Consider the following 26,379-nt stretch of genomic DNA (forward strand, 5'->3'; position numbering starts at 1 on the left):
ATCTTTTCTCATATATAGTGGCATACTTTGACTTGGCATATATCCAGCTATTTGTACATGTTCTCCACTTCTCCACTTGGTGATAGAATAGGTTAAGATTGAAATCACCTGAGACTAACCAATATGCCAGTACTAATCCAATTCTTTAAATAAAGCAAGTATGTTCCAAAATTATCAGCTTTAACAATTTTTCTTTTTGGATTAATGTATACATTAATTAGAATGAGAGGTTCACGTATGTCCTTTGCAGAACCATCCAAACGGACAGACAAGAAGGGCTGGTCATCCATTTCAAGTTGTGAGATCTTGACGGAGACATTAGTGTTGATATAAATCGCCAAGCCCCCTTTTGCCCTTCCGAATATGCTGGTCTTCTCTGCGGGCTTCTTGAATTTTTTAAATAACCAATAAGGGGTATACTCTCTTGTACCCAGAATTCCTGGACCATTATATTATCAAATGAGCGTAGGAATTGGGTAAATTCTGGATCTTCCTTTTTTTCCTGCAGACCCTCTACATTCCATGAGCAGATGCTCAGTTCGTCCTGTGGAAATGGGGTCTGTTGAATTGCTGTTCAACTTTTATGGGGCATTCCATGTGAAAATGCTGTGGGCAACCAGTTACAATTTTTCAGGGAGTCACGTCGTATTTGAATCATCCTGTGCTCCTCCTCACTCAAAATATGGACCCTCACATTAAACTGGCCTTTAGCTCCTTTATTGACGTCTCTAGAACTGAGTTTCCTGGTTGTCCCTCATAGAACAGACCATGGAACAACGTTTTTTCTTTTTGGGGTTATGCTTCTCTAATAACAGGTATGGAAACCTATCTCCTTGGTAAGCAATTACCTCAATGCCCCATGCTTTCAGAAGCTTTTTTCTTTCCAGAATTTGATCAGTATAATCCGTGACGAGAAGATGGCTAAAGTTGGATCCGATTACGGACTTCCTCTTGCTTGTATAAAATTTATGGCCAATATATCTTCAGAGGGTACATAGTCTAGGCCAGGAAGTACCTTTATTAGTTTTAAAATACTTGAGTGATTAAGTACATCCTGAAGACCTCTTCATTTAATTTCATGAATCCAAAGTAACTGATGCCCCGGCTCCGGGTCAATCGTATTGGATAATCATCAGTGTTCAAATTTTGCTGAGCCGTATGCACTCCTCTTAGTGCCGTAGGGCAATTCCGAGTTGTGGGATCATCCCCTCCTACCGTTACGCTCCAATGTATAGGGCCTGAATGACCACTAATCAGACTTCACTTTTTTTTTTAGAGTACCTTTTTAGTTGTCAGTGGCCTCGATACTTGCAGTGGCTGAGCTGTCAGAAGCACATTTTCTAGTCTGGCATACTAATCGTAGGTGCTGTGATGACTTACCAGGAGGGACCCTATGGCTTTTGCACTGCCTTTAGTGTCTTGCCTTCCTCATTACCTTCGTCTGCTGATGTAGCTGTCTCCTTTGTGGCGCTTATGTGGCCCTCTGGCTTTTGTACTATCTTTAGGGGCATATTTATACTCTGTTTGCGCCGGATTTGCGTCGTTTTTTTTTACGCAAATCTGACGCAAAACTAACTCCATATTTATACTTTGGCGTTAGACCCGTCTAGCGCCAAAGATCTTGGAGTTTGCGTCATTTTTTAGCGTGGACACCTTCCTTGCGTTAATGATATGCAAGGTAGGCGTTCCCTTCTAAAAAATGACTCTGAGGCATGTGCGCTGTATTTACACTCCCGGGCAAAAATGACACCCGGGAGTGGGCGTGTCAAAAAAAATGACGTCCAGCCGCTTTAGCGTCATTTTTTAATGCCTGGTCAGGGCAGGCGTTAAGGGACCTGTGGGCTCGGAAGGAGCCCAGAGGTGCCCTCCCATGCCCCCAGGGACACCCCCTGCCACCCTTGCCCACCCCAGGAGGACGCCCAAGGATGGAGGGACCCATCCCAGGGAACTTAAGGTAAGTTCAGGTAAGTATTTTTTATTTTATTTTTGTGGCATAGGGGGGCCTGATTTGTGCCCCCCTACATGCCACTATGCCCAATGACCATGCCCAGGGGACATAAGTCCCCTGGGCATGGCCATTGGGCAAGGGGGCATGACTCCTGTCTTTGCTAAGACACGAGTCGTTTAAATGGTGGTTGGGAGTAAAAAGAAATGGCGCTAATCGGGTTGAGGTGAAAATTTTGCCTCAGCCTGACTTGCCCCATTTTTTGACGCCCAAGCTCCATTTTCCCCTACGCCGGCGCTGCCTGGTGTAAGTCATTTTTTTTTACGCACACCAGGCAGCTCCGCCGGCTAACGTCATTCCATAAATAAGGCACCCGCATGGTGCTTTGGAATGGCGTTAGCCGGTGTTACATTTTTTGACGCACAACTGCGTTGGCGCAGTTGTGCGCCAAAAAGTATAAATACGGCCCTTAGTGTCTTGCCTTCTTCGTTACCTTGCTCTGCTGATACCACCATCTCCTTTATGGTATTTATGTGGCCAAATCGGGCATTCTTCCTACCCTGTTGTGCACATTTCCGCTCCCTCTTTTTCAATTGCGGGGGAAATGTCTTCCTTTTGAATTAAATTTTTCGAATTTGTCATCAATTCCAGAGACGAACACAGCCAGCATATTTAACAAATCCACCTGAATGTCCATTTTATTGGAGTGTTACTGAAGAGCTGTTACTGTCACCTGCATCGAATTCAAGATTGCAACCCACATGTTAGTCGCAGTGTTTGCGGCTGGAGGGTCCATGAGGGGCTCATCTACCTTTTTCATAGGGTAAGTTCTTTGCACTCCTTCTGCGGTTTCCCAGTCACTTTTTCTGTCTGGAGCATGCCCCCTACCCCGAGCCCCCTACTTGGATCATGTATCAAAAAGTGTCCCTCTGGAGGGAGGATATGAATTGACCTCCACGACAGTGGTTGTACCATAAAGAACTTTCTGTATAGATGAGGTTTGTGAGTAATATATTGCATTTATTGGAAACATAAATTCAACAATTTAAAGTAAAGTAATCGAGTTGCTCCTGTCTAACAGCGCACTGTGTGTTAATTATGTGTTAGTATAAGTTTTGCAGTGCTATTTACATGAAAACCAAAAGCAAACTGTGGTTAAAAGTATCAGGTCTTAAATAAGCACCTATAACCATAGGTACTGTGAGCCTGCTGAATTTTTCAAAGTCAATCCACAATTTCTAATACATTGTCAACATTTCGACCCCAATCAATGAAATTAATTAATGCGGGTCATCATCAGGACAGAATATTGAAATAGGAAGCACCTAGAATGCAATACAGAAAGCGTGTATCAGTACTTTGCCCTCCATCCGGTCAAGCATCTATTACTTCAACAGTACAACATATTATATTGTTATTTTATCAAATCCATATTTAATGTGAGGTCACCACTTCTTCATGTGATAGTTAGTCGACCTCTTAAGAGATAGAAACAAACTTTACATAATTAATTTAGAAAATAAACCAATTTGAAGACATACTCACCCCTATTTATTTGTACTCAGACACATCCTAGTCGCGTTAACAATACAACTATACCAATTTGCTTTATATTTCATGGAGCCCTGGTGTGTTATTAATAATACCACTTTTTTACTTTGCCATCTAGAAAAAAATTGTATATATGTATATATATATATTTATATATATATATTTATATATATAATTAATTGTCATATTGTTGTTTCCAAGGTCGAGGCTACTGTATAGGGTTTGAAAATAAACCTGAAAATTGCTTCATAGTTATCTAATGCTTCAGGAAAGTCTTAGATCGTTCCATGAAAATGAGCCATGTGTTTAAACTCCTTTTCAAAAACTTGTTGGCGTGGCCCTGCAGCCCTGATTTAACCTCCAGGGTGCCTGGGGTGAGATGGTCTCGTCCAGGCATAAAGTTGCCGTGTGCCCTGGATGAGACCAGCTCATCCTGCACCCGGCCCACTGGGAGCGCTAGCGCTCCCCCCATGGGCCTCCCACCCACACCCCCCCAGTCGAGGATGGAAGGGGAATCCCTTCCCATTCCACCCCCGACCCCACCCTCGGCAATCTGATGATGTGAGCGCGCTCATCAGAAGCTGCCGCGCTGGAAGCCATTTGCTTACAGCACGTCGACAGGAGAGGACTTCAGAAGGTAAGTCTCTCTCTTTTGGGGAGTTTTTGAGGGGAAAACAGACACAGGGGAAGGAAAGAGTTTTTCCTTTCCCCCGTGCCTGTTTTCAGTGGATTCCTGCTCTGCGATTTTGTTTTCATTTTATTTTGGGGAGGGACCCCTTGGGCAAGGGTCACTCCCCTGGGGGGCAATACCAAATCCTATTTCGGCCACCCCGGGGGCAGATCGGCCGTTGTTTCGGCCGATCTGCCACCAGGGTGGGTCAAAAACCACTAGACCACCAGGGATTATGTATTTTATAAGTTTTTTGGCAGCGACCCCTTAGGCAAGGGTCTCTGCCCCAGGGGCAATAATTGTTTATATGTTTCGGCTGCCCCATGGGGCTAGATCTGCCATGTTTTTGGCTGATCTCGCCCCCGTGGGGGGTCGAAACCCACTAGGCGCCAAAGATTGTGTGGTATGTGTGTGTGTTTTGTGTGTTTGAGGGCACCCCTTGGGCAAGGGTCCCCCCCAAAGGGGGGAAAATTAGTATTGGCTATTTCTGCCCCCCCGCAGGGGCAGATGGGCTATTTTTTAGGCCCATAGGCCAGGGATTTTTTCCCCCTTTTTTTGTTTTGGGCTGGGGGTGCCCCCTTTTGCCCCCTTTGTCAAGGGCCACTCCACAGAGCTGTTGGCCATTTCTGCCCCCTTTGGGAGGAGATCGGCTAATTTTTTTTATGCCCATCTGCCCCCAAAGGGGGCAGAAACCACTTAGGAACCAGGGATCTTGTGTGTGTGTGTTTTGTGTGGGGGGGCGGCACCTTTGGCAAGGGTCGCCCCTCCAAAGCGGGCACGTCACTGATGGCCATTTCTGCCCACCTTGGAGGACGATCGGCCTATATTTTTTAGGCCCATATGCCCCCAAGGGGGGCAGAAGGCACCATGATGTCAGAGAAATTATTTTTTGGTTCCCTTTGTTTTTTTGTGTGCTGGGGTGCCCCCTTTGACAAGGTTCGCCCCCCCTGAAGGGGGCACAGAACTGTTGGCTATGTCTGCCCCCCTTGGGGGCAGATTGGCCTATTTTTGTATGCCCATCTGCCCCCAAGGAGGGAAGAATCCACTTAGGCACCAGGGATCTTGTGTGTGTTTTGTGTGGGTACGGGGGTGGCCCCTTTGGCAAGCATCGCTCCCCAAAGGGGGGCACATTACTGATGACCATTTCTGCTCCCCTTGGGGGCAGATCAGGCTAGTATTTTTAGGCCTATCTGCCCCCAAGGGGGCAGAAGCCACCAAGACATGAGGGAATATTTTTTGTTTTTTGCTCCCCTTAGTTTTTATGTGCTGGGGGCGCCCCCTTTCGCAGCCTTTGCAAGGGTCGCCCCCCAAACAGGCTTCAGAGCTGTCGGCCTATTTTTTTTAAGCCCATATGCCCCCAAGGAAGGCAGAAGCCACTTAGGCACCAGGGACAATTTCTAATTTCTTGGTGGCGGGGTGTTTGTCAACTGGCGAAGTATTTGTATTTGTGATTATAACAGTTTATTTCTTCTTTTTGTTCTATTTCAAAGATTTTGCTTCCTTTGCTGTGGATCCTTGCAGTTTTGGTAGCAGTTGTCCTGCGGTTTGCATAGTTGCATGTTTTAGGTAAGTAAAAGCAATTTACTCCAAAGGAGTATTGTTGACATGCATGAATGATATGTTTGTAGGTGGTGTACTAAATGCAGTATTGTGTGTGAAATGTGTCCTTAGATTTGAGCACAATGATATTTGTGTAGTCATATGTCTAATTTCCGTTTTCTTTTTAGTGGGATATCATTGGTGATTGCTGTGTCTGTGCAGAGTAGTTGCTGGTGAGTAGCTTTTTCAGGCAAGTGAGTGGTATAGTTTTTTAGTACATAACTCTTTGTGATAAAGCTACACTTTGTTTATTACTTATTTTAGTGCTGGTTGTTGTTGGCAATCCATTTGTTGTTAGTGAGGATCATGGCTAGCCGCAGAGTGACCGCTCAGCAGATTGTTGGCATGCTTTTTGAGTCGTCTTCAGACCATGATTACAAGACTGACTCTGCATCTGAGGCAGAGGAGGAAGTGAGAGATTCTGGCAGTGAGTTTTCTGTCCGAAAGCATTCTTCTGATGAGGAAGCCACTCTCAGTGTAGATGAAGGGCCTGTTTTAGAGGAGGACATTGATGTGCCAGGAGTGGAGCAGCCTGGGGCTGAAGGGCTTCCCATTAGAAGACCTGACATATAGATTGCCCCAAACATGGAGCAGCCACAGTTACTTGCATTACTGGTCTCCCAGGGTGTAGAGTCAATACGGAAAACTTTTTGCCTGTCAATTTCTTTTACTTGTTTATGGACAATGTATTTTTGGAAGAGATTGTGGAGCAGACTAATTTGTGTGCAGAGCAATATTTGAGGGACAACGCTGCCAGACTTAGGCCTCAGTTTAAAGCTACTCAGTGGGTTCCCACATATCTGGAAGAGTTGAAAAAGTTTTAAGTTTGACTTTTTTGATGGGGTTGATAAGGAAGCCGTCACTGGCTTCTAATTGGTCTACTAGTCCCTTGATGGCAACAGCTATATTTCCTGCAACTATGACACGTAATAGCTATTTGCTTCTTCGTATGCTGCATTTTGTAGACAATGCTTTAGCCTTGCCATGAGATCACCCTGATTGTGACCGTCTTTTTAAGATTAGGCCTGTCCTTGATCATTTTGTAGATCAGTTTTCAGAGGTCTATGTTCCAGGCAAAGAGATAAGTGTGGACGAGTCTTTGATCCTTTTCAAGGGTCTACACTGGTATGGGTTCCAGTATTGACCCTCCTGGTTGTCGGGCCACTTTTGGAGTTAGCAAAATAATTGTGTGCGAACTTGGTAGACGACTGTTTAGCAAAGGTCACCATTTATACGTAGATAATTTCTACACTGGAGTGCAGTTGTTCAAGGAGTTGTTTAGAGTGGACACTGTTGCTTGTGGCACAATCTGCTCTAACCGGAAAGGCTTTCCAAGGGAGCTTGTCTGTAAAAAAACTTGAGAGGGGACAGTGCAGTGCCTTGCGGAATAATGAGCTGCTGGCTCTGAAATTTTCAGACAGGAGGGATGTGTACATGCTATCTACCATCCATGATGAGAGTACTTCCCCTGTGACTGTTTGGGGTCAGGTTGCCGAAGTGTGCAAACCTGGGTGCATTTTGGACTACAATATGCACATGGGTGGTTTTGATAGAGTTGATCAGAGGTTGGAACCTTACACTGCTCGTCGTAAGTCTTACGTGTGGTATAAAAAGTTGGCCCTACATTTATTTCATTTGGCAACTTTTAATGCTTTTATTGTGTTCAAGGATTGTTCACCTGAGTCAAGGATGAAATTTGTTAAATTTCAGGAGTCAGTGATAGAGGCCTTTATTGTGGTGGAACAGACAAGAGTTCCTAGAGTAGCAGTGGTGGAGGATGAGGCTAGATTGAAAGATCGTCACTTTCCAGATCACATTCCTCCCATTCCCAAAAAAAGACTTGCCCACTAAGAAATGTTGAGTATGTGCCCAAAGAGGTAACCGGAGGGAGAGCTGGATGTACTGCCCCGATTGCCCTTCAAAGCCTGGGCTGTGTTTGGCGGGGTGTTTTAGAAGTTACCACACAAAAAAAAATTATTGGGAAATACTGTGAGCGTAAATTGCCTATTTTATATTTTCATATGTTCAGTTTCACGCTTGGCATTACTGTCATGTATTTAGTTAGAGCTTTTGTGTTTATAGTTTTGTACTTATTTTATAATTAGTTAGTGGTTTATTTGTTGTTTATAAAACAAAAGTGATGGCGGTGCGTGTGGGGTGGTGCTCAGCTGGCGGTGTCTGTGGGGTGGTGCTTGTCTGGTGGTGTGCGTGGGGTGGCCCTTGGTGGTGTGTGTGGGGTGGCGCTTGGCTGGCGGAGCCAGCCAAATGTCAGTCCACATACTCCCATCAGCTAGTGTGACTGCTGCATCAGGCATGTGGGTGTATGTAAGTGATGGGCTCTTGAGTGGCGCTATCTGTCGATGTGAATTGTAATGCTGGGCCCGTGGCTGGCGGCGTGAATGGTCTTCTGCATGTCATGTATGAAAGGTCTGTGAATGGACTGTAAAACGGTTGGTGCCTTGACGTGGCTTTACAGCTCACAAGCTGTGAGTCATTGGTTCAGTTTTTTGCCTTTCAGTTATTAACAGTGCATTTCACTTTTGTGAAATCTCTTGTTAATAAAATTTGATCTACTGAACAATCACTCACCCTTGTGCCAAATCCAACCAGTATCTGTGGTAAAAACGACAAAACGTGCTCCGCTGTAATCAGGCGTTGCAGCACACTTGTGACACGCTAGTTGTCTCAGGTGGGACCCCGATGATGAAGCATGCCACCAACTTGGTTGGTGGGTGAGGGGTATATTTCACATAACCTAAGTGCGTTTCTTTTCACAATTTTAGTGTTTTGCACATCACAGACGTACGTGGACACATCAAAATTATATATTGCAAAACTACCTGTGTTTGGGGGGAGGGGGCACCTATGTTTTTGGTCCTGGGTGCGGCCTTCATCTAGGGAAACCTACCAAACCCAGACATTTTTTAAAACTAGACAACCCAAGGAGTGCAGGGAGGTGTGGCTTGCGTGGATCCCCCAACATTGTCTTACCCAGACTCCTCTACATACCTCAAAACGTGCTTTAAAAAGAATATTTTCCTGACTTTTCTTAGTAGGATCACCGCTCCTGCACAAAATTCCGGCTCCCCAGCGTTCCCATCAGCGTCCCAAGTAAAATGACACCTCACTTGTGTGGGTCCCCAAAGCAGAGTCAGCCTAAAGATGCATAAAAGAAGAATGTGTGCTTATCAACTCGCTGTGCTATCCCCTCAATCGCTACAAGTTTTGGCCTTTTCTGTTGCAGGCACCCGAACCACCCACACAAGTAAGGTATCATTTTAATCTGCAGACTTGGGGGAACGCTAGGTGGAAAGAAATTTGTGGCTCCTCTCAGATTCCAGAACTTTCTGTCACCGAACTGTGAGGAAAAAGTGTTTTTTAGCCACATTTAGAGGTTTGCAAAGGATTCTGGGCAAAAGAACCTAGTGAGAGCCCCACAAGTCACCCCATTTTTGATTCCCCTAGGTCTTTAGTTTTAAAAAATACACAGGTTTGGTAGGTTTCCCTAGGTGCTAGCTGAGCTAGAGGCCAAAATCCACAGGTAGGCACTTTGCAAAAAACACCTCTGTTTTCTGTGGAAAAATGTGATGTGTCCACGTTGTGTTTTGGGACATTTCCTGTCGCGGGCACTAGGCCTACCCACACAAGTGAGGTATAATTTCTATCGGGAGACTTGGGGGAACACTGGATGGAAGGAAATTTGTGGCTCCTCTCAGATTCCAGAACTTTCTGTCACCGAAAGTTGAGGAAAAAGTGTTTTTTTAGCCAAATTTAGAGGTTTGCAAAGGATTCTGGGTGACAGAACCTGGTGAGAGCCCCACAAGTCACCTCATCTTAAATTCTCCTAGGTCTCTAGTTTTAAAAAATGCACAGGTTTGGTAGTTATCCCTAGGTGCCGGCTGAGCTACAGGTCAAAATCCACAGGTAAGCACTTTACAAAAAACACATCTGTTTACTGTGGAAAAATGTGATGTGTCCACATTGTGTTTTGGGGCATTTCCTGTCGCAGACACTAGGCCTAACCACACAAGTGAGGTATCATTTTTATCAATAGACTTGGGGGAACTCTGGGTGGAAGGAAATTTGTGGCTCCTCTCAGATTTCAGAACTTTCTGTCACCGAAAGGTGAGGAAAAAGTGTTTTTTTAGCCAAATTTAGAGGTTTGCAAAGGATTCTGGGTAACAGAACCTGGTGAGAGCCCACAAGTCACCCCATCTTGGATTCTCCTAGGTCTCTAGTTTTAAAAAATGCACTGGTTTGGTAGATTTCCCTAGGTGCCGGCTGAGCTACAGGTCAAAATCCACAGGTAGGCACTTTGCAAAAAACTCCTCTGTTTTCTGTGGAAAAATGTGATGTGTCCACGCTGTGTTTTGGGGCATTTCCTGTCGCGGGCACTAGGCCTACCCACACAAGTGAGGTATCATTTTTAGCGGGAGACTTGGGAGAACATAGAATGGTAAAACAAGTGTTGTTGCCCTTTGTCTTTCTCTGCATTTTTTCTTTCCAAATATAAGAGAGTGTGTCAAAAAGGCGTCTATTTGAGAAATGCCCTGTAATTCACATGCTGGTATGGGCACCCTGCAATTCAGAGATTTGCAAATAACCACTGCTCCTCAACTCCTTATTTTGTGCCCATTTTGGAAATACAAAGGTTTTCATGATACCTATTTTTCACTCTTTACATTTCAGCAAATGAATTGCTGTATGCCCGATATAGAATGAAAACCCACTGCAAAGAGAAGGTCATTTATTGGCTCAGGGTACATAGGGCTCTTGATGAACCTACAAGCCCTATATATCCCCACAACCAGAAGAGTCCAGCAGAAGTAAAGGTATATTGCTTTAAAAAACCTGACATCGCAGGAAAAAGTTACAGAGTAAAACGTAGAGAAAAATTGCAGTTTTTTTTACCTCAATTTTTTATTTCAGCTGTTATTTTCTGTAGGAAACCCTTGTAAGATCTACACAAATTACCCATTGCTGAATTCAGAATTTTGTCTACTTTTGAGAAAAATGTTTAGCCTTCTGGGATCCAGCATTGGTTTCACACCCATTTCTGTCACTGACTGGACGGAGGCTGAAAGCACAAAAATCGTAAAAATGGGGAAAGTCCCAGTAAAATGCCAAAATTGTTTTGAAAAATTGGGCTTTATGATTCAAGTCTGCCTGTTCCAGAAAGCTGGGAAGCTGGTGATTTTAGCACCGCAAACCCTTTGTTAGTGCCATTTTCAGAGAAACAACCACAAGCCTTCCTTTGCAGCCCTTTTCCCCCATTAAAAATAAAAATAAAAAAGTAAATCACTGTATTTTGGCTAATTTCTTGGCCTCCTTCAGGGGAACACACAAAGTCTGGGCACCTCTAGAATCCCTAGGATGTTGGAAAAAAAGGATGCAAATTTGGCGTGGGTAGCTTATGTGGACAAAAAGTTATGAGGGCCTAAGCGCACCCTGCCCCAATTAGCCAAAAAAAGGCCTGGCACCTGAGGGAGAAAAGGCCTGACAGCGAACGGGTTAATCATGTTAAATGCTCTAGTTTTAGGAACAAAGTAAACAGAATATAATGAAGTCAGATAAATGAGTCTCTGCCAGCTAAAAATTGCAGCAATCCCGTTGATTTGATCTACTTACTCGGCTGGTAGTTCAGCAGCACAGTGAATCTATTAGAGCCTGCTGCCTATCTTGTTCTATTTATAGATGAGGAAGCCAGACTTACGTAATGTGCACTGCCACCTAGAGGCCAAAAAATGTAGTGTTCCTCTATTAAATAAGGAAAGTTTAGGGTTATAATAGCTATTCTTTTGCTAGTCTACAAAAAGCAAAATAAGAATTCTATTACTTGGGCCAAAAAGACAGTGGAGGCAAAAGTAAAATTATGTAGCGATAGAACATAACCCTCAAATGTAAATTCAGGTTATGATTCTATGGTGAACCATTTTCATGATTACATATTATGACTTTGTCTCTATTAATTACCGACTGTGATTTCATCCAAGCTTAATAATATGTTTGTGACATCTAGGCCCGTATTTATACTTTTTTTGCGCCGCATTTGCGTCGTTTTTTGACGCAAAACCGGCGCAAACTTGCAAAATACCATTGTATTTGGTAGGTTTGCGTCGTTTTGCATCAAAAAGCGGCGCAAATGCGGCGCTAAAAAAAGTATAAATACGGGCCCTAATACTTACCCTAAGTCCAGGTTAATTGTTAAGGATATTTGTGGCTTGAAAACTCTTATGAAAAGTCCCATCATGTGTTAGACGTGGACATATACTTAGTTCACAGTCTATGTGGGTATTTGCTATCAAATGATGCTAAATAAACAGAGCCCTTGAATTGGCAATGCGGTCCTGATTGAAATATAGTATTCCTAGCTCCCATGATAGAACCCTCCAAAAGAGGTGTACATATGTTCATGTTATATGAATTCGTACCTTCTGTTATACTTAATAAAGTAAATAGTAGTGGTACTTATAACCAAAATACAGACAAAGCTCTTCTCACAAGCCAAGGGGATAAAGTCCATGATCCTGTTATGTAGCAGAAGCTTGTCTCCAATCCATGTGTATTTGTCCCTACCCAGAACTTGGTCTTTATATTTAAATACACTTAGCAACGATATTCTGAGGGGTGGTGGGTTTCCCTCCACATGGCAAGGAGCAATCATAATCCCTGTTTTTAAAAAGGGCTCAAGGGAAATACCAACCAACTATAGGCCAATAAGACTAATCAATATTAGCCAAAAAGTTTTCAGTAAGCAAGTCTTGACTAGACTACAGGCATGGATACGACTCACAGATCCTTTACAATCTTCAGGCAGGATTCAGGAAAGGAGTGAGCACAATAGATCAGGCGTTTAGGTTCAATCTCCTTTGTTGGAAATATCTGACACTCAACAAGAGCCACTTGTATGTAGCCTTCATCGACCTAAAAGCTGCTTTCGACATGGCCCTAAGACACTTATTGTGGAATGTTCTTGAGACCTATAAACTCGACAAAGAGATGCTGAGATTGATCAGGTGTCTCCACGAGGGTACTTATGCCCAGGTACGCTGGTCTCAAAGCCGAGCATCGACAGAAGCCATACCTGTTGACAGGGGGGTCAGACAGGGGTGTGTCTTGGCACCCACTCTGTTTAACCTCTTCATCAACAGTGTGGTTGATCAGCTGATGAACTGTAACCATGACGCCCCAAAGTTAGCAGGAATTCCTGTCCCTATCTTAATGTTCATGAATGATACCTTATTGATCTCAAGAACCCCAATGGGCCTCCAAAACAAACTCAATGCTTTTTCAAAATTTTGCACCAAGAGGGGTCTCGAGATAAATCTCTCCAAGACCAAGTTTATGGCCATCAATCCACACAAGTCCTTGAGGGGGAAAATGACTAAAGCAGGACAATCCGTAGAGAGAGTTAGTCAATTTGAGTATCTGGGGATCAGATTATCGGATGACCAACGGTGGTCTGCACAGATTGAGAAGAGTTTGTCTGTCCTCTGACAGAGGTCAGTTATGATAGTGAGGAAAATTGCTAATATCTCGGAAGGAGAAATCTCACCTGCCATTACAGTATATAAGGCAGCAGCAGTGGCTGCTTCAATTTATGGTGCTGAGCTATGGGGGCATTGAAACTCTAGAGGTTTGACAACGGTGGAAAACCGCTTTCTTCGTAATTTTCTGCGATTACCGATGAGTACACCTCTCATACCCCTCAGATTTGACTTATCTCTAAACGAGATCCACAATGAGATTGCCTTAAGACCTCTTATGCCCGGGGTCCGTCTTTGGACATCCGAATACTTGTCCACCTACCAAGAAGCAGTAGCTGAGCTTTTAGCGGACGGTGGTGTATTAAAAATTCCTGGGCTTAAATACATTAAAGATATGTGCCAATTCATCAAAATGGAGGAGGTGTGGAGAGATCCTTGTAATCTAACAAAAGAAGTACAGGCACGAATAAGTTGGTGCTTCTGGGAGACTATCTTGGTGCAAACTTGGACCAATAAGGTCCAAGGTAGTAGGACGCTACAGTTTTTAGACCACAAATGTAGCCCCAAGTTTGAGGCCTATATGGACAACATCAATCCCCCCTATGTCAAAACCCTTTTTATTAAATTTAGGCTAGGGATACTGACACTTAAGACATTCACTGTAAGAAGGAGCAAGGAGGATTACAACTCAAGCTTTTGTCATTTTAGCCCTGAGCAACCAGAGGCACTTGCACACTTTATGTTTTTTTGTCCCAGATATTCAGCATCCAGGAAGAAGTGGATTATCCCTCTATGTAGATTAATTGGGATAAGGAAACATAACATATCTTTGCGAATTCTTGCAAGTGACACAAGCGACAAGGTTGTTTTTGCAATCGCAAGGTATCTACAAAGCGCATGGGCCATAAGAACCAGAGAAAATTCTGCTGATTGATTGGCGTAGCCATAACCACTCTAGGCAAAAGAAGATTACTAAGTGCAATCAAGATAGGAAGGCTTAGCTTTTTAAAAGAGAAACTTTGATGTCAGCCTTGTATTGTTGGTATAATTCTGTGTTTTAATAATTCATTCTAGATTAAATTACTTTAGGTAGAAATAGATTACCATGTGGAATTAAGATAGCTAGGCTTACAGGATTTCAAAATTTGATATCTGTCCTGTATTGTTTTTACAATTGTGTGTTTTAACAACTTAACCCAGAAGAAATTTTAGTGCTCTTTAACGTATTATGTGGAACCCTTCCTTTTATCTATTTATAATTTTACTGCATGATTATGGTTTGCTGTTTATTGGATACTTTTATGGCTTTTAGCCGAAATGAAGTTATTTATTGATTGATATTGTCTCCAATCCTCCAATGTGTTCAGTCCTCGTGAAATTGTGTTGCACCTGTCCATCCAATACAGCTCTCTCTTGGATGGAAAAACTTCAATGTCGCCTCCTCTTGGTCCCATCCTCACATGTTCAATCACTTGCCACTTTATGTCATCATTGTTATGCTGTAGGCTCTGGCAATGTTCCACAAGAGGTGCTCCAAAGGTCCTGCATTTTATCCTACTTCTATGTTGGAGAATTCTACATTTCACTTTTTGTGTGTTTTTTCCTACATACATATAGCATAAACAACATATTTCGTATTGCAATTAGAGAACGTTTTAAAATTATTTACAACGTTATCATGAATTAAATCATTGGTGTTGAAACTAAACTTACAAGCCAGACACTTCCCACATTTATAGTGTCCGACCACTGCCGGGACACCCCACAAAGCATTTAGAGTTGTTCTAGGTGGTTCCGGTTATTTAGCTCTCACTAAGGAATCCCTCAAGATCCTCCCTCTCTTGAATGAAAATAGCAGTAATTCTTTATTGTTTAGATGGTCTTCTAACAAATCCCAATGTTGTTCAATGATTTTTCTTATTTCATTGCTAACGCGGTTGAAAGTGGTCACACAAACTAATCTGTCCCATCTCTTCTTTTCTTTGATTAGGTTGCAATAAAAGACACCCCAGGTTCTCTGAGAAGGAGCTCAGTGTCATGGTGGAGGAAATTGTCCGGGTAGAGCCACAGCTATTCGGATCACAGGTGCAACACACCTCCATTGCAAGGAAGATGGAGCTATGGCGCAGAATCGTCGACAGGGTGAACGTAATGGGACAGCACCCCAGAACACGGGATGACATCAGGAAGAGGTGGAACGACCTACGGGGGAAGGTGCGTTCCGTGGTCTCCAGACACCAGATTGCTGTACAGAGGACTGGCAGTGGACCCCCACCTCCTCCCCCACAACTAACAACATGTGAGGAGCAGGTCTTGGCAATACTGCATCCTGAGGGCCTTGCAGGAGTAGCAGGAGGACTGGACTCTGGTAAGTCAAAGCTTTACTATTGTATCCCCCACCCTACCTGCATGCCATCACATACTCCCACCCTCACCCCCATCATTCCAACACCTCACATATACCCCACTACCACAACCCACCCATCCCAACACCAAGCCCTGCATGCAACACCAAAGCATGGACACCCATCACCAAAGCATGTCCACTACAGATACCCACACAGACCCCAAACCAAATATCACACAAGGACCAAGACAAGAATGCAAGCACTGGAGTACAAGGTCACTCACCCATTGCACACGATGGCACACACAGATGCAATAATCATGCCTTTACACCCCTGTAGGACCCTAACCCAACGTCACCGGACAGGAGGTACCAGACATATCCAGTCCCCCCACAGAAGAGACCCACAGTGATGACAGCCGCTCTGCACAACTGGATCAAGATGACCAGCCCGGCCCATCAGGGAACACAGGACAGTCGGTTCCCTGACACTGGCACAAGCCACCACAGACCCTTCCCTCTCAGGAAACACCAGCACAGCACCCACCCAGCGGGCCCAACCCTCTGTACCCAGGACATGTCAAGCAGCAGTGTGTCCACCATTACAGGGAACCCAGGCAAACCCATCAACCCAAGAAGATCTGGGACCTGGGGGCAGTGGGCACACGGTTCAGGGGACAGAGGCTCAGGAAAACAGGGAAACTGGGAGGACTGCTGTGAGACAGGGGGAGGACAGGCCCAGGGAACCCACTCTCCACGAGGCCCTCTCCAACATCATGGGACCTTACCATCATTCACAGGAGACAATGGCAACAGTACTGGCCAAGTTTCAGGAGACCCAGCGGCTGCAGGAAGAACACTATCTGGGGATCAGGGAGGACCTGAAGTCCATTAACAACACCCTGGTCACCATTGCAGGGGTGCTGCAAGACCTTGTCAACACCAGGAGGGACACTGTGGCACAACAAGGGGCCCCTGACACTAGCCTGGACGATGAACAGCCCTCCACCTCCGCCGGCGCTAGTGGACAGGAGGCACCGCCACAGGAACAAGACAGAGAACATTGCCAAGACCCCCGCCATGAAATGAGACCCCCCTGAATGTCACCCTTCTGTCCCACTTTGTCACCCTGTCCATCCTTCAACTGCCATTGCTCCACTTCCAATGCCCCTTTGGACAATGCACCTGTGAAACAAATAGACTGGACTCTGCCATGGACATTCCTCCACCATCCCCCCTGCCCATTTTACAATCCCCTCCACTTATTTGCACAGAAATAAACGCACTTCAATCACAAAACAATCTGGAGTCAGTCTGTGTTTTTACAAACATGTAATTGCAATAACCATGGAATATAGCAATGTCAATTTAATTGTTCACATACCGATGTAACACAGCTGTAGGGCTGGAGGAAATATAGCAGAGGGCACAAAGTGGGACCCACATCTGTGAAATGGAAAGGCAAAGGGACAAGTCAAGGTCCATACACTGAGTGAAAATGGCAGACTTATGCTAGCTCCAACAATAAGTCAGGGTCCATACACTGAGTGACAATGACAGACTTATGCGAGCTCCAACAATAGTATGAGATGTGGGAGGCAGTGACATCTTCTTACCTGTGTCTCACTGGAAGTGTTGCATGATTATGTTGTTTCTGTTGTCAATATCCTCTTCTTCTGCCTCCTCTTCTTCACTGTCCACAGGCTCCACAGCTGCCACAAGACCACCAGCTGGACCATCCTCCTGCAGAAAAGGCACCTGCCATTGCAAAGCCAGGTTGTGCAGCATACAGCAGGCCACAATGATCTGGCACACCGTCTTTGGTGAGTAGTAGAGAGAACCACCTGTCATATGGAGGCACCGGAACCTGGCCTTCAGGAGGCCGAAGGTGCGTTCAATCATCCTCCTAGTTCGCCCATGTGCCTCATTGTAGCATTCCTCTGCCCTTGTCCTAGGATTTCTCACTGGGGTCAGTAGCCATGACAGGTTGGGGTAACCAGAGTTACCTGCAAATGTCGAGGGACAACTGTTAGACACACACTAACCTGTAGGGACAACCCCATACCCAGACAACTATTCACACTGTATAGGGTCCTTGTCCTCACCTATTAGCCACACACGGTGCCTCTGGAGTAGCCCCATCACATAAGGGATGTAGCTATTCCTCAGAATGCAAGCGTCATGCACTGAGCCAGGAAATTTGGCATTCACATGGAAGATGTACTGGTCGGCCAAACACACCATCTGCACATTCATAGAATGGTAGCTCTTCCGGTTTCTGTACACCTGTTCACTCCTGCGGGAGGAACCAAGGCCACATGTGTCCCATCATTGGCACCTATGAGGTTGGGAATATGTCCCAGGGCATAGAAGTCACCTTTCACTGTGGGCAAATCCTCCACCTGAGGGAACACGATGTAGCTGCGCATGTGTTTCAGCAGGGCAGGCAGCACTCTGGACAACACGTTAGATAACATTAGCTGGGACATGCCTGATGCAATGGCCACTGTTGTTTGAAAGGAACCACTTGCCAGGAAATGGAGTACTGACACGACCTGCACTAGAGGGGGGATTCCTGTGGGATGGCGGATAGCTGACATCAGGTCTGGCTCCAACTGGGCACACAGTTCATGGATTGTTGCACGATCAAGTCTGTAGGTGACTATTACGTGTCTCTCTTCCATTGTCGACAGGTCCACCAGCAGTCTGTACACCAGAGGATGCCGCCATCTCATCACCTGCCCCAGCAGACGTGCCCTATGGACGACAACAGCAAGCAGAGAGTCAACCAACACTGAGGTATCACAAAATGTTTTTTGCACATTAATCCGAAATGTGCCTGTTACTGTGTGTATTCAAGGCCTACATTGGTGTGACGCAGTTAAAATTAATGCCATGCGGCCCCCTGAAATGGCGGCTGCCTGACCTGTAGGGTAGGACAAGGGGATATGAGGTAACTGTGCTGGCGTTGTACATTGTCGTGGTAGGCGGTCGAAGACCGCGGCGCAATCCTGCATTGGTAAACACTGGACCCTATGTGACTTCAATGTGTGCAGCAATCGGGCATAGACCTTGTACCCCATGGCCCTGTGAATAATCTAGGAACTATAAGTTCATGGCGTAGTGCGGAGGGCTGCTGTGTCTGTAGTGTCCATCAACAGTAGTGGTATTGCATGCACTGAACATGTCTTTCTTCTGTCTTCCCCCCCTCTTTTGTGGTCTCCCTGTTCTTGTGTGCAATAGCATCATCAGGCGGAGGAGCAGTGGCACCGGAGCAGGAGGGAGCTGCATCCCACTTGGCCCTGGAGGGCGAGACAACGGAGTCTGAAGCCACCAGTAGGACGGAGGGCGACGGGAGTTCCACAGCGGGGACAGGAGGTGACAGCAGTGACAGCGACACCGACTCTGATGGGAGCTCCCTTGCGGTGGCGGGCAACTCTGTGCCCACCGCATCTACAGGTACTGCCGCCACCCCCCCCTACCAGCACCGCCCTCCAAGCAGCCCCTCAGCGTGTGTCCCATGGCCGCTCACCCAGGAGGGTGGGCATCTCCTTCGCCCCAGGCACCACAGGCCCTGCCCCAGTCAGCCCTAAAGCCCTCAGTGAGGAGGCTATTGACCTCCTGAGATCCCTCACTGTTGGGCAATCTACCATTGTGAATGCCATCCAGGGTGTCGAGAGGCATTTGCAACAGACAAATGCATACCTAGAGGGCATTCATTCTGGCCAGGCAGCCCAACAGAGAGCATTTCAGGCTCTGGCCTCAGCACTGATGGCAGCCATTATCCCTGTGTCCAGCCTCCCCCCTCCAACATCCCAGACCCAATGCCCTGTACCTCAGCCTATCCCAAGCACACCCTCAGACCAGCATGCACACACCTCAACACGCAAGGGTGGCTCAGGCAAATATAAGCACCACACATCCCACAGGCACTCACACAAGCATCATTCTCATGCAGACATACCAACACCCACTGCCTCCACTGTGTCCCACTCCTCCACGTCCTCCTCCTCCCTCCCTGTCTCGTCTCCACTCACACCTGCATGCACTACATCTTCAGCCACTACCTTCATCACCAGCACGCCCATCACCACACACTGCTCACGTGCACTCACCACCCCCACTACCATTCACACATCCCCTGTGTCCTCTCCCAGTGTGTCTGTGAGCCCTCCTCCCAAAGTTCACAAACGCAGGCACACACCCACCCAACAGCCATCCACCTCACAACAGCCTCCAGCCCATGCACCTTCACCCAAATTCAGCAAACGTACACCTCCTACAACCACTACCTCTTCCTCCACTCCCAAACCCACTCCATCTACCCGTCCCAGTGTGTCTAAAAAACTTTTCCTGACTAATATTGACCTTTTCCCTACACCTCCCCCCCCCGTCCGTCCCATAGGGCCAGGCTTTCCAGGTCCCAACCCAGCACCTCAGCCACCACATCACCAGGCACAGTGGTCCCAGCAACTGCGGGCTATTGGAGTGTGCCAACCATCAGGGCTGCCAGTGTGCCACGGAGCGAGGGCAAGGACATTCCGCCACCTGCAAAAGTTAAAAAGTTGCCCACATCCCGGAGGGAGAAGCAGAAAACACCTGCCACCAAGGGCTCTGGGAAAACGAAAGGGGATAGTACCAAGACAGCTGCACCACCATCCAAGGTGGGGAAGGGCCAGAAAATAATGTGCAGGAGAGGGTATGGTGGCACCGACAATGGGACCAGTGTCACACCTTCTGTCCACGTCGACGCCAACCTGTACGGCGGAGAAGACCGCCACCTGCACCGCCACCTGCCCGCCACCTGCACCACCACCAGCACCGCTGTCATTGAGGCCGCCACCAGCAACGCAGTCACTGAGCCCGCCAGCAGCACCGCCGCCACAGAGCCCGCCACCAGCACCGCCGCCACAGAGCCCGCCACTAGCACTGCCGCCACAGAGCCCGCTGCCAGCACTGATGCCACAGAGCCTGCCACAAGCACCGCTACCACAGAGGCCGCCGCAAGCACCGCTGCCACAGAGGCTGTCGCCAGCACCACTGCCACAGAGGCCGCCACCAGCACCTCCACGACTGACCCCACCGCAAGCACCGCCAGCGGCCCTGCAACATCCTGAGCCAGTGGCACCACCGCAGACATGGCTGCCATCCCCAGTGGTCAGTCGTCCGAGACTGGTGGTCCGTTCCAGGAGCCTGGGCAGCTTCCATGATGCACCACTTTCAGTGGAGAAAGGCATCCACTACCTCAGTCCTTGGCAGGATGAAGCACTCTGGGCACAAAGCCCCCTCCAGAACCAGTGGAGAGATGCATCCACTACCTCAGTCCTTGGCAGGATGAAGCACCCTGGGCACAAAGCCCCCTCCAGAACCAGTGGAGACTGTTATCCACTTGAGAGACTGTGGCTTTGCACTCCCCAGGATACAGCAGTGGGCAACCCACCCACTGGAGAGACTTGAGAGACTGTGGCTTTGCACTCGCCAGGATAAAGCAGTAGGCATACCACCCACTGGAGAGACTTGAGAGACTGTGGCTTTGCACTCCCCAGGATAAAGCAGTGTGCAACCCACCCACTGGAGAGACTTGAGAGACTGTGGTTTTGCACTCCCCAGGATACAGCAGTGGGCAACCCACCCACTGGAGAGACTTGAGAGACTATGGCTTTTCACTCCCCAGGATAAAGCAGTGGGCAACCCACCCACTGGAGAGACTTGGGAGACTGTGGCTTTGCACTCCCCAGGATAAAGCAGTGGGCAACCCACTCACTGGAGAGACTTGAGAGACTGTGGCTTTGCACTCCCCAGGATACAGCAGTGGGCATGGAGCCCCCTCGTGGAGCAGTGGCATCGTGCATTCATCAGGCTGAGGTGCCCCCCTCTCCCGCTCCCCCTGAGGTGCCTATTTCATTTCGATCTGATGCCCCTGCAGTGTTCTCTCCATTTGAAGTCTGGTTTCATGTGTGGACCTCGCCCATGCTTTTTGGGCCCAGTGGTCCACGAACAATAATTGGTGCACGATCCAGACTTGTATAGTTGGTGTACATAATTGTATATACTGTATATCGAGTTTTGACTACTGGATTTTTCATGATTACAATCATTCAACTCATTTCCTTTTGTCCTTGTGTTCTTCCGGGGGGGGGGTGTATATGTAATGTTGCGCCATGTATTTGTGTGTATGTTGTTGTGGGTGAGGGTGGAGGTGTTGTGTGTTGCGTGTGTGTTTCACTCTCTTTTCCCTCCCCTCTCCCCTGTGTTGTAGGTGCAGTACTCACCGTGGTCGTCGCCGCCGTCTTTGGTGCTTCTGATAGAAGAGCAGGAAGACCATCGCAGGGAGTATCTGGAGTTCTAGCTCCATGGCGTCCTGGTTCCTCGTGAGGTGTGGAGAGGTGAGTGTTTTCCCTTCCAAGTCTTGTTTCCGGCGTGTTTTTCTTCACGTTGGTTCCGCCCCAGAAAAGGTGGCAGATTGGCATCTTGTGATAGGGTGGGCGGTACATTGTCTTCCGCCTGTCTGTTGGTGGTGACCGCTGCAGTGTTTGTTTCTACCGCCGGGGCAGTCGGAGTGTTAAAGTAGCTGTCCATGTTGGCAGTTTCCGCCATGGTCGTGATTCGATTTTTTTTACCGCTGGCCTGTTGGCGGTCTTACTGCCGCTTTAACACCGACTGCCAGGGTTGTAATGAGGGCCTATATTCCTTTCGGAATATTGCATTTTCATTTCAGTACCTTATATTAATTTCAAGCTGTCATATTCATTCCAATGTGTGTCATATTCCTCTTGGCATGTGTCAGTCATTTCAAGAAATGTCTCATTCTTTTTGACAAATATTCTATGTGTTTCAGTGATTGCTTTATTATTTACAGTGAGGGCCATATTTATTTCAGTATGATTGATATATATTTCAGTGTATCTCTTATTCAATTCTGAGTGTGAGTTGTTCATAATAATCACTAAGTAGCATATTCACTTTGCCTGGTTTCATATTTGTTTTGGTTCAAGTCAGATTCACTCTGCCAGGTATCATATTTATTTTGACACATAGTACATTCATTCTGGTGTATGTCATATTTATTTTGCAACACGCTATGCATTCCAGGAGGTGCCCTATATAGGGAGCTGTAATTTTGACATGAACAGCTTGCCATATTTATGCCTCTTTTATTAGGGAGTCAGAAACCTCTTCTTGGACAAAGGCTGCATGTTTTTTCTCGTTGTGCTGTTAATGGTTTCTGTAGCAGAGGCGCCGCTGCACGTATACAGATGCATCCTGCCTATTGAGTTTATGTAGCAGGTCTAAGGCGAGCTGAATCTGCTTGGCGCCTTTACGTAGCCAAGAGAAAAAAAATGCTGTCATAACAATGGTAAAAGCTAAGCTACTGTACATCATGTATAAATCACACACACTCAGCCAGCTAGTGAAAACATAACTACTACAGATAAAATGCAGTTCAAACCCATTAGTGACCTTGCCGTTAACTACCATTATTAAATCACAATAGTAACATTATGCTTCTGGTGCTCTGTTAGGTTTATGAGACATACATATCTAATAGCTAATCGACCCTAAAATGGAGCTATCTTTAAGACAACTCTAAAATACTGTTGAAGTGATTTTTTCTTGTGTTTGATTTGTTGCGTTTTAATTTCAAAGAGGAAAAGATTACCTACCAACTTCTGCTGATTTTCCCATTTTTTACTGGCTGTGACAAATTACAGGCCAGGTTGCTAAAACACCAGCCAGGTGACATCATACCTACAGACACTGTTCTGGCAGAAAAGTGGACAAGCTTGTTCAACGTTTATCTTCCTAAGGCCTTCCAGCAAAGAGCTGCTTCCTTCATTTTTGCCCGATGAATAGATTAGGGAATAAACCTACAGGGCAAATAAGGGTTGGGCCTTCCCAAGAGCTGTGATGTCATATTAAAGGTGTGAGGAAATGCTTCCTTTTACAAGTTCACCTCTACATTTTTGGACTGATACTGCTTGTTTATTGACTCTGAAAGTGCACTGAGGCCTGCTAGAAAGACCCAGAGCCAGTGTTCTAATCCCTTTCAAAGCCCATGTCGAATTGGCTAGGACTGACTTACTTATAAGTCCCTAGTATACAGTACCTAGGGCATGTAAAGCAGAGTGTCCGTCCAGGGCTGCAGCGCTGATTGTGCCACCCTGTGTGTGACAAAGTTCAAAATATCTCCCAGCCTGCCACTTCAGGCTAGAAGGGCAGGGTAACTGCTATTTCGACCTTGACATTCAAACTAATGACATTTCTCTCATTTCCCTTAACATTATATGCAAGTCTCCCATAAAGAAGTCCATCAAGCCCTGAGGCAGGGAGGTATATGTTATCAAATAGGACATGTATTTTTATATATGTATTAGTAGCAACACTCCGAAATTGTTGTTTTGCTGTGGAAGAGCTAGTAGCCTCATTGGCTAACCAAGGGTTACTGGCTGACCTCTGAACCAAGCTACTTTTTGAAGGTAACAACCTAGCAAGGTGCTGTAAGTTATAAACTAATCAAGGCTTTAAACACGCCTTGATGCGCAAGTCAAATTTAATGTCACTATTAAAGAAGTTGCTACTCTGTGACACAATTGGTCTAGTTGCCTCACACCATCACTGGCCAACAGACAGCTTTCTGCCCTCCTGGGGAGTCTTGTGAATGACTCCCAGGCTTAGGAACAATAGCAGCCTGCTACAAGATGAGGTGTTACCTCCCCCCGAAGGAAGCCACAGAGAGTGTTAACTTAAAAGGTGAGCTTCAAAGGTGAAGCCCCATTGAGTGGGGAAATTGCAATCACATTCCTGAGGGTCTGCCCTTTGTTCAGGGAAGACTGGCTATCTCAGGGACAGAGAAGAAAGACCAGTGCCCAAGCTGGTTTTCCTGTGGGCATGTAGCTCCCAGGTAATCACACTTCTAGAGTGGGCTTCCAAGCTTGTAGCATCCGAGGAAGAGTCTTGATATCTTGAGATTATGTTACTCATAGCCCAGGAGTATTGTCTGAACCCAGATTGGTTGCCGAAGAGGGACACTAGCCTCCACCAAAGGATACCACTGGGCTCGCTGTGTACGGAGATTGGTAACCCAGCCACAGCTGACCTTCTGCTGTCTCAAAGAGGACATTGAGGGACCCCGAACTCTGTGGCCAAAATCACCCCACCTCACCATTGGACTGAGGAATAACAGCAAAAAAAACCTGTCACCCGCACAGCACCCAGAGCATCCTTGGGCATCTTCGTCTCCTCCATCCGCAGCATCAGGACCACTCCATTGAAGTCTATGGCGGTCGTGCTGTAAAGTTTGGAAATGGACAACATTCTGGTGGCAAGGTAGCTGTCCAAAACCTTTTCCCCCACCAGACCTTCTCCGAGTCAGGCTGGAGTAGCCAACTGAACTCTTCCAAAATTTTCACAAGTTTGAAAACTTTACAGTTACTAAAGCTTGTTTTCAGTGGGTTTAATATCAAGATTTCTTTAAAAATCTGTAACTCTGGAACCCTCCAGTGGATTCTCTTATCTTGGGCTCTAAACATTAATAAAATACATTTATTTTTATGAATTTATATTGTGTTTCTTTCATGTTGTGTGGCTTTCTTATTTAGTAATTTGGTACTGTTGTACTATTAAATGCTTTACTCTTGCTCCTTTATTTAAGCCGTGCTGCTCGAAGCCTTAGCTACCCAGGGCTGAGCTTATAGTTTCATTTTACAAATAAACCTGTCTGGACCCAAGACAGTTTTAGTGAGTGTAATCCACAGTAAGGCCGCACAAGCAATACCTTATAATACACCAAAGTTCTCCCATTGGTACCTAGCAATATGATACAGAACTTGTGTTTAGCTGTACCAGACAATTAAAAGGTTACCAACAACTGAAAGAACCTGCCAAGTTGACATTGAACAAAACGTTGCAAGTTCTATATATCCAAGGCACCGTATCGCAGAAGCTAAAAAGTCTGTACAAAGTGGCAAACATTTTAGCAAAGTCTTCAAAGATAGAAAAGATGGAAATTCACTTGGCTATCCTGCCCACAATGAGGATCAATGATTTGTGGGTGCTATGCAGGGGCAGGTAAATCAGCCCAGGGATCACTGCCGAAAAGGAGAAAGCCATAAGTGCCTCGGAAGAAGCACGGAGAGGTGAGGCTCAACTAACAAAGGAGATCACCCCTGAGAGATGGGATGAAGAGGATGGCAGAGATCTACTTCAAACAGATGGAGACAATTAGAGTGTAGCTCCCACTATTCAGTCAAAGCATGACTCCACAGCTGCGAATGAAAAAAGCTCCCCTTCTGTAAGGGCCCTCAAAGATCTGGAAGTCCAACTCAGCGTCCTAGAGAAGGAGAAGAAGCTGGCTCTGAAAGAAAGACTTTGGCTGTAGAGGAGAAAATGGCCAAGCTGGGGTTGATAACCCAAGGACATGGCAGTACCAAAAAAGAACCAGAGGTGAATGCAGAAAGTGCGTATATGATCCCAGGTTCCCCAAGGATATTGATCCTAAATATGTAGAAGTAGTTGACATAGACACATGGCTGGTGTTAGACCTGACAGCTTTAGGGTGGTCATCCCCCAACTTTCTTGCCTGCCTCCTCCACTTGTCTGACCTAGGTTTTGCCTTTATTTGGGCTCTGTGAACTTTACCACTGCTAACCAGTGCTAAAGTTCTTGTGCTTGCTCCTCTAAACATGGTAAAATTGGTTTATCCCTAATTGATATATTTATTTTACTTAAAGTCCCTAGTAAATTAATTGCTACTAGTGGACCTGCTGCATTGATTGTGGTA

This window comes from Pleurodeles waltl, chromosome 11, assembly GCF_031143425.1.
Source record: "Pleurodeles waltl isolate 20211129_DDA chromosome 11, aPleWal1.hap1.20221129, whole genome shotgun sequence".
Taxonomy (NCBI): domain Eukaryota; kingdom Metazoa; phylum Chordata; class Amphibia; order Caudata; family Salamandridae; genus Pleurodeles; species Pleurodeles waltl.